The following is a 15,452-nucleotide window of genomic DNA, read 5'->3' as shown; positions in this document are numbered from 1 at the left end:
TCCATAGATTCTGGAAAAGTCTCGGGATTAGAAAATTGTGTATAACACCCTTTATTTTTTAAAAGGAAGGAGACAAAAATGATAGCTGTAGATCAGTTAGGTTAACACAGGTTTTCAGAAGATGTTACTATCTGTCATAAAGGATGTAATAGCAGAGCATTTAGAATTACATAATATGACCAAAAAAGTCAGTCTGGCTTGATGAAGGGGAAATAATGTCTGAAAACGTAATTTTTTTTGAAAAGGTAACAGGCAGAATAGACAAAGGGGAAACAGTGGCTGTAATATATTTGGATTTTTGAGAAGGTTTTTGATATTGTAACACTCATTAGGCTACTTAAGAAAATAGAAGCACATGATGTTGGAGAAAGATGAGCTAACAAATAGAAAGCAGAGTTAGAATATAGGGAACATTTTCAGAATGCAGCCCTCAAATCAGGGAGTGATAGATCAGTGCTGGTGCCAGATTTATTTACAATACATAAATGAATTGGATGCGAAAGGTGAATGTGCAATCACCAAATTTCCAGATGACGCAAAAGTTGGGAAGGTAAGTAGTGAAGACAAAAGTCGACAAATAGTTTAAGCAAGTAGGCAGAAATTTGGCAAGTGGAATATAATTTGGAAAATTGAGAGCTTGTGGACTTTAGTGGGAAGAATCAAATAACTGGATATTATTTAAATGTATAAAGACTGCAGAAAGCTACGAATCGAGGGGTTTTGGAGGTCTGCATGCATGAATTGCAAAAAGTTAGCATACAGATGTTCCAGGTAATAGGGAAGGAAAATGGAATTTTGACCTTATTTCAAAGCAAATGGTGTCTAAAAATAATGAACAGTGTTGAAGTGAAGATCTGGCAAGCTGGAAGAATAGTACCTCATTTTCTGCTTAGGAACTGTACAACTTCCTGGTCTCAACATAGAGTTCAATAATTTTAGTGTTCAGGCACCTTCTCCCAAGTCCTTACCCCAACTTCGACACATCAGGCTTTGTTATCACATAGTCTTTTGTGATATACAATCCAAAGTTAGCCATTAATTGTTCCCATTAGTAGTTACTCATTCTGCACTGATCTTTATCCACTACTTCATTTACGCAACTGTTCTTCTCTCTCCTTGGGCTCTATCTCCACCTACTATTGACTCCCCCGCCATATCTTCTGCATAAAAGCCAACCTTTTCCTAGCTGCCATCAGTACTGAGGAAAGTCACTGGGCTCGATACATTAACACTGATTTCTCTCCACAGATGCTGCCAGATCTGCTGAGCTTTGCCAGCAATTCCTGTTTTTGTTTATGAAAAACTACGCAAGACAGCAACTTGAATTCAGGGAAAGTTTTTGGATGACTTTTCTCAGGGAAGATCTATTGGAATTGGAAGCAGTCCAGGGAAGGTTCACGAGGCTGCTTCGATGAGGAGACAGTTAAGTAGGTTGGGACTGTACTTATTGGAGTTTAGAAGAATGAGAGGTGGTCTTATTGTAACATAGCAAACTTTTTGAACTTGGCACAATACTTATAGAAAGGTTGTTCATAACATTACATATGGAGCATAACATTAGCATAAGAGGTTGCATTTTAAAACGCAAGTGAGGAAGAAATTGTTCTGAGGGTAGTAGGTTTGTGGAATTCTTTGCTGTAGTGGGCTGTTGAAGCTGGGTCGTTAAGTATATTCAAGGTTGAAAGATTTTTAATCAGTAAGGGAATTGAGAGTTCTAGGGACAAGGCAGCAAAGTGAATTTAGGATTTTCCCAATGAATGGCAAAGCAGACTTGTTGTCTGGCTTACATCTGCTCCTATGACAGTGCACTATCATTTCATTTAGTTATGAATATTAGCTATGATCAGATACAGGGCCTCTTATTTTGGCCTTGTAGCATCTAATTTTGATGTATTTGGAAAGGCAAGGACTGATTAGGGATAGTCAACTTGGCTTTGTGCATGGGAAATCATGTCTCACAAACTTGATTGAGTTTTTTGAAGAAGTAACTTAATCATAAAATGAAAAAATGACATTCTGCTCAAATTACGTCATTTGGATCACCCTCCAAGTCTGGATTATTACCCAAGCTACTTGCAACTTAGCATAGAACACAAAAAATTGAGCAATGAAAATATAGTTGAAGACTGGTGGATGCCAGCTTGTGGGCCACTGGCATGAGCACATTCTAAAGTGAGGTCTGTGTCTTTTGGCAGGCCTATATACCTGAACCACACTGAAGCCACTGTTCTCGCAAAGCGCATAGCTACCGAAGTAAAGGGAGTTTTAAACTAAATAGTGGAGTCAAAGGATGAAATGTGCAAAGCTGTTATATATCATAGAGGTAAGTCAAGGTAAAACAGAAATCTTTAACATGAAGTTTGAGGGTCCAAGAATGCCAGAAAAGCGATAGACAGAGGAAAACAAAACCTAGAAATACAATTATGAAAGTTGCGTTAAGTTCGTTCATTTGCCAATGCTGGAACTTAATCATTTGAAGTGCAGGTGATACTGTATTTCAACTCAGAGGGTACAAGTTTTAATTTTTTTCTGTCTGCCAAGGAAGGCAATATGTTTATTTTCAATTTGAGGAAGGCCACTTTTGACGGTATTAGGCAAGAACTTTCAAAAGCTGATTGGGGGTGGGGGGCATATGTTTGCAGGTAAGGGATGGCTGGAAAATGGGAAGCCTTCAGAAATGAGATAACAAGTGTCCAGAGACAGTATATTCCTGTTGGGGTGAAAGGAAAGGCTGGTAGGTATAGAGAATGCTGGATGGCTAAAGAAATTGAGGTGTTGGCTAAGAAAAAGAAGGTATAGACAGGATAGATCGAGAGAATCCTTAGAGTAGAAAGAATATAGGCAAAGGCAAAAAGGGGACGTGAGATAGCTTTGGCAAATTGAGTTGAGAATTCAAAGTGTTTTTACAAATACATTAAGAAAATGGTTAAAGGTGGATAAATCCCCAGGGCCTGATCAGGTGTACACGAGAACTCTGTGGGAAGCTCGAAGTGATTGCTGGGCCTCTTGCTGAGATATTTGTATCATCGATAGTCACAGGTGTGGTGCTGGAAGACTGGAGGTTGGCAAACATGGTGCCACTGTTTAAGAAGGGTGGTAAAGACAAGCCAGGGAACTATAGACCGGTGAGCCTGACCTCGGTGGGCAAGTTGTTGGAGGGAATCCTGAGGGACAGGATGTACATGTATTTGGAAAGGCAAGGACTGATTAGGGATAGTCAACATGGCTTTGTGCATGGGAAATCATGTCTCTCAAACTTGATTGAGTTTTTTGAAGAAGTAACAAAGAAGATTGATGAGGGCAGAGCAGTAGATGTAATCTACATGGACTTCAGTAAGGCGTTTGACAAGGTTCCCCATGGGAGACTGATTAGCAAGGTTAGATCTCATGGAATACAGGGAGAACTAGCCATTTGGATACAGAACTGGCTCAAAGGTAGAAGACAGAGGGTGGTGGTGGAGGGTTGTTTTTCAGACTGGAGGCCTGTGACCAGTGAAGTGCCACAAGAATTGGTGCTGGACCCTCTACTTTTTGTCATTTACATAAATGATTTGGATGCAAGCATAGGAGGTACAGTTAGTAAGTTTGTAGATGACACCAAAATTGGAGGTGTAGTGGGCAGTGAAGAGGGTTACCTCAGATTTCAACAGGATCTTGACCAGATGGTCCAGTGGGCTGAGAAATGGCAGATGGAGTTTAATTCAGATAAATGTGAGGTGCTGCATTTTGGGAAAGCAAATCTTAGCAGGACTTATACACTTAATGGTAAGGTCCTAGGAGTGTTGTTGAACAAAGAGACCTTGGAGTGCAGGCTCATACCTCCTTGAAAGTGGAGTCGCAGGTAGATAGGATAGTGAAGGCAGCGTATGGTTCCTTTATTGGTCAGAGTATTGAGTACAGGAGTTGGGAGGTCATATTGTGGCTGTACAGGACATTGGTTAGGCCACAGTTGGAATATTGTGTGCGATTCTGGTCTCCTTCCTATCAGAAAGATGATGTGAGGATTCAGAAAAGATTTGCAAGGATGTTGCCAGGGTTGGAGGATTTAAACTATAGGGAAAGGCTGAAGAGGCTGGGGCTGTTTTCCCTGGAGCGTCGGAGGCTGAGGGCTAACCTTATAGAGGTTTACAAAATCATGAGGGGCATGGATAGGATAAATAGACAAAGTCTTTTCCCTGGGATAGGGGAGTCTAGAACTAGAGGGCATAGGTTTGGTGAGAGGCGAAAGATATAAAGGAGACCAAAGGGGCAACTTTTTCACGCAGAGGGTGGTACGTGTATGGAATGAGATGCCAGAGGATGTGGTGAAGGCTGGTACAATTGCAACATTTAAGAGGCATTTGGGTGGGTATATGAATAGGAGGGTTTGGAGGTCTATTGGGCCAGGTGCTGGCAGGTTGGGATAACTGGTCGGCATGGACAGGTTGGACCAAAGGCTCTGTTTCCATGCTGTACATCTCCATGACTCTAAAAGGGTAATAGGGAGAGAATAAGGCCTCTCAAAGATCATCAAGGCGGCCTCTGTGTGGAGCTGCCGGAGATGGGGCAGATACTAAACAAGTATTTTTGCATCAGTATTTACTGTGGAGAAGGACAGGGAAGATATAGAATGTAGGGAAATAGATAGTACATCTTGTAAAATATCCATATTAAGAGGAGGAAGTGCTGGATGTCTTGAAATGCATAAAAGTAGATAAATCCCCAGGAACTGATCAGATGTACCCTAGAACTCTGGGAAGCTAGGGTAGTGATTGCTAGCCCTCTTACTGAGACATTTGTATCGTCAATGTGAGGTGCCAGAAGTCTTGGAGGTTGGCTAACGTGATGCCACTGTTTAAGAAAGGTCGTAAGGACAAGCCAGGGAACTATCAGCCAGTGAGCCTGGCATCGGTGGTGGGCAAGTTGTTGGAGGGAATCCTGAGGGACAGGAAGTACATGTATTCTGAAAGGCAAGGACTGATTAGGGATAATCCACATGGCTTTGTGCTTGGGAAATCGTGTCTCGCAAACTTGATTGAGTTTTTTGAAGTAGTAATAAAGAAGATTGATAAGGGCACAGTGGTAGACACGATCTATTTGGACTTCAGTAAGGCGTTCGACAAGGTTTCCCATAGGTTAGCAAAGTTAGATCTCTCAGAAAACCGGGAGAACTAGCAATTTGGATACAGAACTGGTTCAAAGGTAGAAGACAGGTTGATCGTGGAGGGTTGTTTTTCAGACTGGAGGCCTGTGACCAGTGGAGTGCCACAAGGATTGGTGCGGGGTCCACTACTTTTCGTCATTTATATAAATGATTTTGATATGACCTTCAGAGTTATATTTAGTACGTTTACAAATGACGCCAAAATTGGAGGTATGGTGGACAGCGAAAAAGATTATATCAGATTATGATGGGATCTTGACGAGATGGGCCAATGGGCTGAGGAGTGGAGTTTAATTTTGATAAATGTGAGTTGCTGCATTTTGGGAATGCAAGCCTTAGCAGGACTCTTACACTTAATAGTTAGATCATAGGGAGTGTTGCTGAACAAAGAGATCTTGGAGTGCAAGTTCATAGATCTTTGAAAATAGAGTTGCAAGTAGATAGGATAGTTAAGTAGGCTTTCATTTATTGGTTAGAGTATTGAGTGCAGGGGTTGCGAGGTCATGTTGCGGCTGTGCAAGACATTGGTTAGGCCACTTGGAATATTGCGTGCAATTCTGGTCTCATGCCTGTCGGACAGATGTTGTGAAACCTGAAAGGGTTTAGAAAAGATTTACAAGGATTTGAGCTATATGGAGAGGCTGAACAGGCTGGGGCTGTTTTCCCTGGAGCGTCGGAGGCTGAGGGGTGACCTTTGTAGAGGGTTATAAAATCATAAGGGGCATGGATAGGACAAATAGACAAGGTCTTTTCCCTGGAGTCGGGGAGTCCAGAACTAGAGGGCATAGGTTTAGGGTGAGAGAGGAAAGATAAAGAAGAGACCGAAGGGGCAACGTTTTCACACGCAGGGTGGTGCATGCATGGAATGGGCTGCCAGAGGAAGTGGTGGAGGCTAGTACAATTGCAACATTTAAGAGGCATTTGGATGGGTATATGAATAGGAAGGGTTTGGAGGAATATGGGCTGGATGCTGGCAGTTGGGACTAGATTGGGTGGGATATCTGGCCGAGTTTGACCGAAAAGTCTGTTTCTGTGCTGTACATCTCTATGACTATACAGAACCTACGTCTAATTTTGAATGTTTTTTTTCTATAGGAATCGATGCTTTCATATAAAGTTGCAATTTTCAGTGACACAACCTGATTTTAAGCGAGTGCATCCTGTACCTGTATTAATCAGATTATCTGTTATCATGGACTCAAGGTTCAAATGTGATACCAACTTCCAGTGAGTTGCGATTTAGTATTCAGGGGCCCATGATTATAGCCAGGAAGAATAAGTTGCATGCAAAGGGTAATCCCTGCATCTTTAAGGGAGTAATGAGCACAGCATAATCAGTGAAGAGTTCTCTGATTAAGCAATGTTGTATTTTTGGCTTTACGTTTCTTCTGGATAGGTTGTACAACCTGCCGTCCAATCTAGTAAACTCCTTAAAGGTCAGGAGGATAGGGAAGAAATAATCATTGTGGTCCAGGATTCATCCTGCTCTGATTCATTCCATTTTTCACCCTGACTCTGTCAAAAGCAATGCCATCAATCTCTACAGTACAGTGCACTTTATGGATTATTTGAGGAACTTTGGTAGATCACTGATTTTCTCAAATCTTGCAGTCTGTTAGCCTGCTAACAGTTTTGAATGCTTCAGCGATATCGAGAAAAGTAAGAAAGAGGTGCCGCACATTTCACAGGTATTGGCATATGAAGAATATCTTCGCCAGTGGTTTTGCAATGACTTTTACTCTGTTTCTAAATATGCTCTGTTAACCTGTTGGAGTCTTCTGAGTGTGAGCCTATCAAGAACCTTTCCCTTTGATAGTAGTGAATTGCCCTTGTAGTTGTATCATTCTTTTCTGTTACCTGATTCTGTATAATGTGATCATTTTTCTATCGCTCATGGCATGTGGTTATCAACCTACCTTCCAACAGTAAAGGAGAAGATCATGAAAGTGTAGCACTAAACGGGACTTGCAATGTTATAGAGTCATAGAGATGTACAGCATGGAAACAGAACCTTTGGTCCAACCCGTCCATGCCGACCAGATATCCTAACCCAATCTAGTCCCACCTGCCAGCACCCAGCCGATATCCCTCCAAACCCTTCCTATTTATATACCCATCCAAATGCCTCTTAAATGTTGCAATTGTACCAGCCTCCACCACTTCCTCTTGCAGCTCATTCCATACACGTACCACCCTCTGTGTGAAAAAGTTGCCCCTTCAGTTTCTTTTATATCTTTCCCCTCTCACCCTAAACCTATGCCCTCTAGTTCTGGACTCCCCGACCCCAGGGAAAAGACTTTGTCTATTTATCTTACCCATGCCCCTCATAACTTTATAAACCTCCATAAGGTCACCCCTCAGCCTCCGACACTCCAGGTAAAACAGCCCAGCTTGTTCAGCCTCTCCCTATAGTTCAAATCCTCCAACCCTGGCGACATCCTTTGTAAACCTTTTCTGAACCCTTTCAAGTTTTACAACATCTTTCCGATAGGAAGGAGACCAGAACTGCACGCAATATTCCAACAGTGGCCTAACCAATGTCCTGTACAGCTGCAACATGACCTCCCAACTCCTGTACTAAATACTCTGACCAATAAAGGAAAGCATACCAAATGCGTTCTTTACTATCCTATCTACTTGCAACTCCACTTTCAAGGAGCTATGAACCTGCACTCCCAGGTCTCTTTGTTCAGCAACACTCCCTAGGACCTTACCATTAAGTGTATAAGTCCTGCTAAGATTTGCTTTCCCAAAATGCAGCACCTCTCATTTATCTGAATTAAACTCCATCTGCCACTTCTCAGCCCATTGGACCATCTGGTCAAGTTGGCATAAACAATGACTGCAGATGCTGGAAACCAGACTCTGGAGTAGAGTGGTACTGGAAAAGCCTCCATCGCCAGATCATGGCAACATGACCCTGGAGGAAGAGCGCCTCATCTTCCGTCTAGGAACCCTCCAACCACAAGGGATGAATGCAGATTTCTCCAGCTTCCTCATTTCCCCTCCCCCCGCCTTATCTCAGTCCCAACCCTCGGACTCAGCCTTCTTGACCTGCAATCTTCTTGCTGACCTCTCTGCCTCTGCCCCCACCCCCTCCAGCCTATCACCCTCACCTTAACCTCCTTCCACCTATCGCATTCCCAACGCCCCTCCCCCATGTCTCTCCTCCCTACCTTTTATCTCGCCTGCTTGGCACACCTTGCTCATTCCTGAAGAAGGGCTCATGCTCGAAACATCGATTCTCCTGCTCCTTGGGTGCTGCCTGACCTGCTGTGCTTTTCCAGCACCACTGTACTCCCCATCTGATCAAGATCCTGTTGTAATCTGAGGTAACCTTCTTTGCTGTCCACTACACTTCCAATTTTGGTGTCATCTTCAAACTTACTAACTATACCTCTTATGCTCTCATCCAAATCGATGGGGGGCTCTTCATCTAAGTCAACCATGACAAGAAGCTGTGGGGAGTGTCACATGTCTGAGAGATGTGTGCCTCACAGGAGTATGATTTGGAGATGCAGGTGTTGGACTGGGGTGTATAAAGTTTTAAAAAAAAAATCACACACCACCAGGTTATAGTCCAACAGGTTTAATTGGAAGCACTAGCTTTTGAACGTCGCTCCTTCATCAGGTGGTTGGTATGATGGTGTTCAACTCGGCAAGGATATTGGTTACTTTTGGTGAATATTTAAGGAGGAAGCAATTTTGAAAAGGGTCAAATTACCTCTTAATCTTGTCCTACATCACAGAGGGCACAAGTTCAAGTCCCATCAACTCCAGAGGTGTATCATCACACTTTTGAACAGGTTGATTAAAAGTATCTATACAACACATTCACTTTTTGTTTAAAATTTTTCACTTACTCATGATGAAAATTTGCAAAAATACCAATAAAAGGGCAAACCTACCTTTTATACTGTATGAGAGGAGACAGTTCATTGGTTGGCAAGTGTACTCTGGTAAAGGCATTGCCAAGGAGAAAACTGCACTGAATGACTGTTAACTGCCAGGCTATATTTAGATTTCAGACCAGGTAGGTTGACTCGAGTCAGGGAATTATCCTGAGAAATGAATCTTTGAATAGTTGTCATCTGTTCTGTTGAGTTTAAATGGACACAGTACATGCACTTCCTTTCTGTTTACACAGAATAGGGCTCTGTGTATTAATATATGTAGCTTCCGGTACACATAAGTGGATCATGCTGCAAACCCACTCTGTTTATCAGCAAATAATGTCCAGTTGTAGTATCTCATCTAAAGTTGGACACAGAGTTTGTATACAAGGAACTGGTTTGTACAGTCAATACCTTATCACAAACGGCTGAAGAGATATGCTGTTTAATTTTTCATTTTGCAGTTTCATTTTGCTATTGCATATTAGTGACATGAAGCAGCTGTCTTCATCTATTGCTCAAATGTCTGAGAGTCCTGAGGTAGTCTATTCAACATTCAGGACCAAAAGTGACTTCCTAAAGGCCTTTCATGAGATTGCACAAGAAATGCAGCAAGAACAAATTTGATCAGGGTAGCCGTTATCCTGCAGGATGGCTTTGAAGCACTCTATTACAGAATCAAGTTTATAACTCAAAATGCCCAGTTCTTGCAAATATCCTTGCTGGATTCAATAAGGAACCTGTCTTCAATGGTATATTTCCAAAAGGGAGGAGATGTGTTTGCTATATTGAATTTGCGGCTGCATGTATGAATTTCCATGCATGTCTTAACGTGCTCCATTCTGTGCTCAAGTTCGCATTTGAAATGGCACAATCAAATGAGCTCCCTTTCCATGATATCCTAGTTATGAAATCAGCCAGAGGGTTCTCTATTGGTGTCTACTGCAAACTTACCTTCGTAGGTTAGTATACCAATTGGAATTCAAGTGGTTGTATATGCTTGTAAATTGGCCTTTTCAGCAATCTCATAGACAGCAATTTATGCACTATTCAAACTTAATATTGAAAAATGTTAATTTGTTCGCTTAGGCAAAAGAATTAAAAAGCAAAGTATCACTTAAACCGAGAATGTGGAAATCTGATTTAGGTGTCCTCTTGTGAGAGTCAAAATTTTGTATTTGGTAGAGCACATCGTTCAGAAGGTTAATTAGATGCTATCCCTTATTGTGAGAGCAATTGAACAGGTGAAAGATGGCACCTGAGGAGTGATGACTTCGTTGTTGGCAAAGCGCTGGTGGAAGGCTTATAGACTCTCCAAGCTATGTTTTATTGTTATCTTTAAAACTATTCAATGCTGCCGGATCATGACAGCAGTGCAAGATTTTCATTATATTTTACTGTATTTTCAAAGTATTTTATACATGACAGTAAAATCATTCATTCTTTTCACTTAATTTCTTTCATTCTTTCATTTTATTTCATTCACTGTGTACGTCTGGTTGTCTTATCCAAAATAAAATGTAAATGTGTTTGAGGTGTTTCAGAGGAGATTTATTGGATTGATACCTGAATGAGAAGGATTGTCTTATGAGGAAAGGTTCAGCAGGCTGGGCTTGTTTCCACAGACAGAAGAGGATGTATGAGGTTACTTGATTGAGATGAGCAAAATCCTGCATGGTCTTGACAAAGTGGATGTGGAAGATGAGTTTGATCTTGTGGGGTGGTCCGGGATGAGGTGCCACTGTTATAAAATAGGAGTCAGACTAACCATTGCAACACTGTACTACAATTCAGTACTTTGTATTTGCTGCTGACCATGGTCGTCACTCCATTCTGGACATTGATCGCAGATTTGATTGCCTATTGAAGCACATTGTTTGAGCCATGAAGTGTGACCCTGAGTTTTTATTCCAAGCACCGAGTTGGTTTATTTCCTACCCTATCCCCACTATGATTTTTCTGTCAATGGCCATGTATGTGATTCTAATAACAGTTAATAGAAGTTTGAGGTTCAACACTTTGTTTTTACTTGGGCACTTTGCAGCTTTCTGAACTCACATTAAATTCAGATCAAAAGTGCAAACAACTGCCCCCATTCTTTTCAGGTGTATGTGATGGTCCTAGTTTTCTGTACCTATCTTTTGTTCCTTTACTTGTCTTCTCATTTAAGCTCTTCTGCCTCCAGGTTATTTTTAACTTCACTATTTTTTGGTCTCTCTACCCATCTCCCTGCTTCCCTTTCACTTGCAAATCATCCATACATCTGTTACTTTTACCCAATTCTCATAAAAATACTTTGTTACAATTGAACCTACATCTTTATCTGGAGGTAACATGCTCGGCAGTATGTCTGACTGTGTTTGAGACAGTAGCAGTAGCGTTGAAGAATTTGAAACAAAAACAAAATTGCTGGAGAAACTCAGCAGGTCTTCCAGTATCTACCAATTCTGAAGGAAATAGCTGAAGGGAGTAAGGCAAAAGATGGGAAATTACAGGCCAATTAGCCTGATCTCAGTCATTGATTAAAATCCTGGAATCTGTTGTGAAGGATCTGGTTTCTAAATACTTGGAAGTTGCATGGTAAAATAGGGTAAAGTCAGCATGGTTTCATCAAGGGGAGGTCATGTCTGACAAATCTGTTAAACTTCTTTGAGGAGGTAATGAGCACATTCGACCAAGTAGAGACAATGGATGTTGGCTACTTGGACTTCAAGAAGACAGGTGAGGTGCCGGAAGACTGGAGGTTGGCAAATGTGGTGCCACTGTTGAAGAAGGGCAATAAAAACAAGCCAGGGAACTATAGACCGGTAAGCCTGACCTTGGTGGAGGGCAAGTTGTTGGAGGGAATCCTGAGGGACAGGATGTATATGTATTTGGAAAGGCAAGGACTGATTAGGGATAGTCAACATGGCTTTGTGCGTGGGAAATGTCTCACAAACTTGATTGAGATTTTTGAAGAGGTAATAAAGAAAATTGATGAGGGCAGAGCAGTAGATGTGATCTGCATGGACTTCAGTAAGGCGTTCGACAATGTTGCCTATGGGAGACTGATTAGCAAGGTTAGATCTCATGGAATACAGGGAGAACTAGCCATTTGGATACAGAACTGGCTCAAAGGTAGAAGACAGAGGGTGGTGGTGGAGGGTTGTTTTTCAGACTGGAGGCCTGTGACCAGTGGAGTGCCACAAGGATCTGTGCTGGGTCCTCTACTTTTTGTCATTTACATAAATGATTTGGTATAGTTAGTAAGTTTGCAGATGACACCAAAATTGGAGGTGTAGTGTACACCGAAGAGGGTTATCTCAGATTACAACAGATGGGCCAATGGGCTGAGAAGTGGCAGATGCACATTTAATTCAGATAAATACAAGGTGTGCATTTTGGGGAAGCAAATCTTAGCAGGACTTATACATTTGATGGTAAGGTCCTGGGGAGTTGCTGAACAAAGAGACCTTGGAGTGCAGGTTCATAGCCCCTTGAAAGTGGAGTCGCAGGTAGATAGGATGATGAAGAAGGCGTTTGGTATGCTTACCTTTGTTCTGGAGTAGAGTGGTGCTGGAAAAGCACAGCAGTTCAGGCAGCATCCAAGGAGCAGGAAAATCGACGTTTTGGGCAAAAGCCCTTCATAAGGAATACCTTATAGAGAGAGGAGGAAAACTTCTTCAAGTTTTCCTCCAAATCGCCTGAAACGCGATTTTCCTGTTCCTCGGATGCTGCCTGAGCTGCTGTGGTTTTCCAGCACCACTTTACTCCAGAATCTGGTTTCCAGCATCTGCAGTCATTGTTTTTACCTATGCTTTCCTTTATTGGTCAGAGTATTGAGTACAGGAGTTAGGAGGTCATGTTGCAGCTGTACAGGACATTGGTTAGGCCACTGTTGGAATATTGCATGCAATTCTGGTCTCCTTCCTATTGGAAAGATGTCGTGAAACTTGAAAAGGTTCAGAAAAGATTTACAAGGATGTTGCCAGGGTTGGAGGATTTAAACTATAGGGAGAGGGTGAACAGGTTGGAGCTGTTTTCCCTGGAGCGTCAGAGGCTGAGGGGTAACCTTATGGAGGTTTATAAAGTTATGAGGGGCATGGGTAAGATAAATAGACAAAGTCTTTTCCCTGGGATCGGGGAGTCCAGAACTAGAGGGCATAGGTTTAGGGTGCGAGGGGAAAGATATAAAAGAGACCGAAGGGGCAACATTTTCATGCAGAAGGTGGTACATGTATGAAATAAGCTGCGAGAGGAAGTGGTGGAGGCTGGTACAATTGCAACATTTAAGAGGCATTTGGATGGGAATATGAATAGGAGGGTTTGGAGGGATATGGGCTGGGAGCTGGCAGGTGGGACTAGATTGGGTTGGGATATCTGGTCGGCATGAACAGGTTGGACCAAGGGTCTGTTTCCATGCTGTACATCTCTATGACTCTAAGGTCTTTGACAAGGTTCCACACAGGAGGCTGCCGAGTAAGATCAGACCCAACGGTGTTAGAGGGAAGGTACTGCAATGGATAGAAGATTGACTGTCTGCCAGACAGCCAAGAGCGGGGGAAAATAGGGTCCTTCTTAGGCTGGCAGCTGTTGACTAGTGATGTTCCGCAATGGTCAGTGTTATATCCCAACTTTTACTTTCTACATTAATGATGTAGATGAAGGAACTGAGGGAATTCTGGCTAGGTTTGCAGATGATACAAAGGTACGTGGGGGCGCAAGTAATATTGAGGCTGCAGAAGGATTTAGACAGGTTGGAAGAGTGGGCAAAGAAGTGGCAGATGGAGTACAATGTGGGAAAGTGAGAGGTCGTGCTGTTTGGTCGGAAGAATAGAGGCATAGACTATTTTCTAAATGGGGATAAAATTCAAAAATCTGAAGTCCAAAGGGACTTGGGAGTCCTAGTCCAGGCTTCTCTGAAGGTTAACTTGTAGGTTGGGTCAATAGTTAAGATAGTGACGATGCCGTTTATTTTGAGAGGACTTGAACATAAAAGCAGGGATGTACTTCTGAGGCTTTGTAAGGCTCTGGTCAGGCCACATTTAGAATATTGTGAACAGTTTTGGCCACATATCTCAGGAAGGGTATACTGGCCCTTGAGTATGTCCAGAGAGGATTCAGGAGAATGATCCCAGGAATGAAAGGCTTAACATATGGAGGAACCTTTGAAGACCCTGGGTCTATATTCAATGGAGTTTAAAAGGATGAGGGGTATCTAATTGAAACTTGCTGAATGGCCTGGATAGAGTAGACATTGGGAAGATATAGAATCTCATAGAATCCCTAAAGTGTGGAAGCGTGGCATTCTGCCCAAGAAGTTCACACTGACCCTCTGAAGAGCAACCCGCCCAGACCCATTCCCGTATCCTATTACTCTACATTTTCCCCTGACTAATGTGTGTAACCTGCAAATCCCTGAACACTATGGGCAATTTAGCATGGTCAGCTCACTAACTTGCACATCTTTGGACTGTGGGAGGAAGTGCACACAGACATGGGAAGAACATGCAAACTTCACATAGACAATCGCCTGAAGGTTGAAATCGAACTTGAGTCCCTGGCACTATGAGGCAGCAGTGCTAACCACTGAGTGACTGTGTCCACTCTCCCAACCTGTCTAAATCCTTCTGCAGTGTCCTCACCGCCTCCATACAACCTGTCCCTCCCCAATCTTTATATCATCTGCAAACCTAGCCAGAATGCCCTCAGTTCCTGCTTCTAGATCATTATGTGACATAACACTGACAATTGCGAAATACCATAGTTACTAGCTGCCATCCTGAGAAGGGCCCTTTTTTCTCCACTCTGTTTTCTGCCACAGCCAATCTTCTATCCACGCTAGTGGATGTTTCCATTAGCAAGAGAGACTATGTCCCAAGGCATAACCTCAGAATAAAGGGCTGCCCCTTTAGAACAGACATGAGAAACATCTTCAGCCAGACAGTGGTGAACCTATGGAGTTCGTTGCCACAAAAGACTGTGGAGGCCCGGTCAGCGAGTATATTTAACATGGAGGTAGGTTCTTGATTGTCAAGGGAATCAAAGGTTGCAGGGAGAAATCGGGAGAATGAGGTTGAGAAATTTATCAGCCATGATTGAATGGCAGAGCAGACTTGATGGGCCGAATGGTCTAATTTCTGCTCCTCTGTCTTATAGGTCTGGTACCCTTTGTTCAGAACTTGAATTTGGGGTGCTACTAGTGTGTAGGCTGTCAAAATTCCCAGGTCCCAAATCAGTGTTGAGAATGTCTGATTGTAAACCGTTGTGCTTTAAATGTCCATCGTTTCCAAGAAACAAGTTGGAGTCTCAATGTTGGCTAATCAGCATTTCAATCTGGATAACAGGGCCCATGTGGTTCAGGTTGCCTTGGTGATACACGTTGGGAGATAATTTTGTAAGATATCCCTCCGAGCACTCCAGACATGGTTAGTCTG

At 42.6% G+C, this 15,452-nt stretch overlaps 1 protein-coding gene across 2 annotated transcripts in view; it reads left to right on the top strand.

Moving 5' to 3' along the window:
- man1a2 (mannosidase, alpha, class 1A, member 2) overlaps positions 1-15,452 on the top strand; it is a 133,812-nt gene that overhangs the window by 14,820 nt on the left and 103,540 nt on the right. The gene's annotated exons all lie outside the window — the stretch shown is intronic.

This window comes from Chiloscyllium plagiosum, unplaced genomic scaffold (genome assembly GCF_037043375.1).
Source record: "Chiloscyllium plagiosum isolate Xiang-an unplaced genomic scaffold, Cpla_swu_hap1 HiC_scaffold_12, whole genome shotgun sequence".
NCBI classification, from domain to species: Eukaryota; Metazoa; Chordata; class Chondrichthyes; order Orectolobiformes; family Hemiscylliidae; genus Chiloscyllium; species Chiloscyllium plagiosum.
This window is presented reverse-complemented; position numbering and strand designations above follow the sequence as displayed.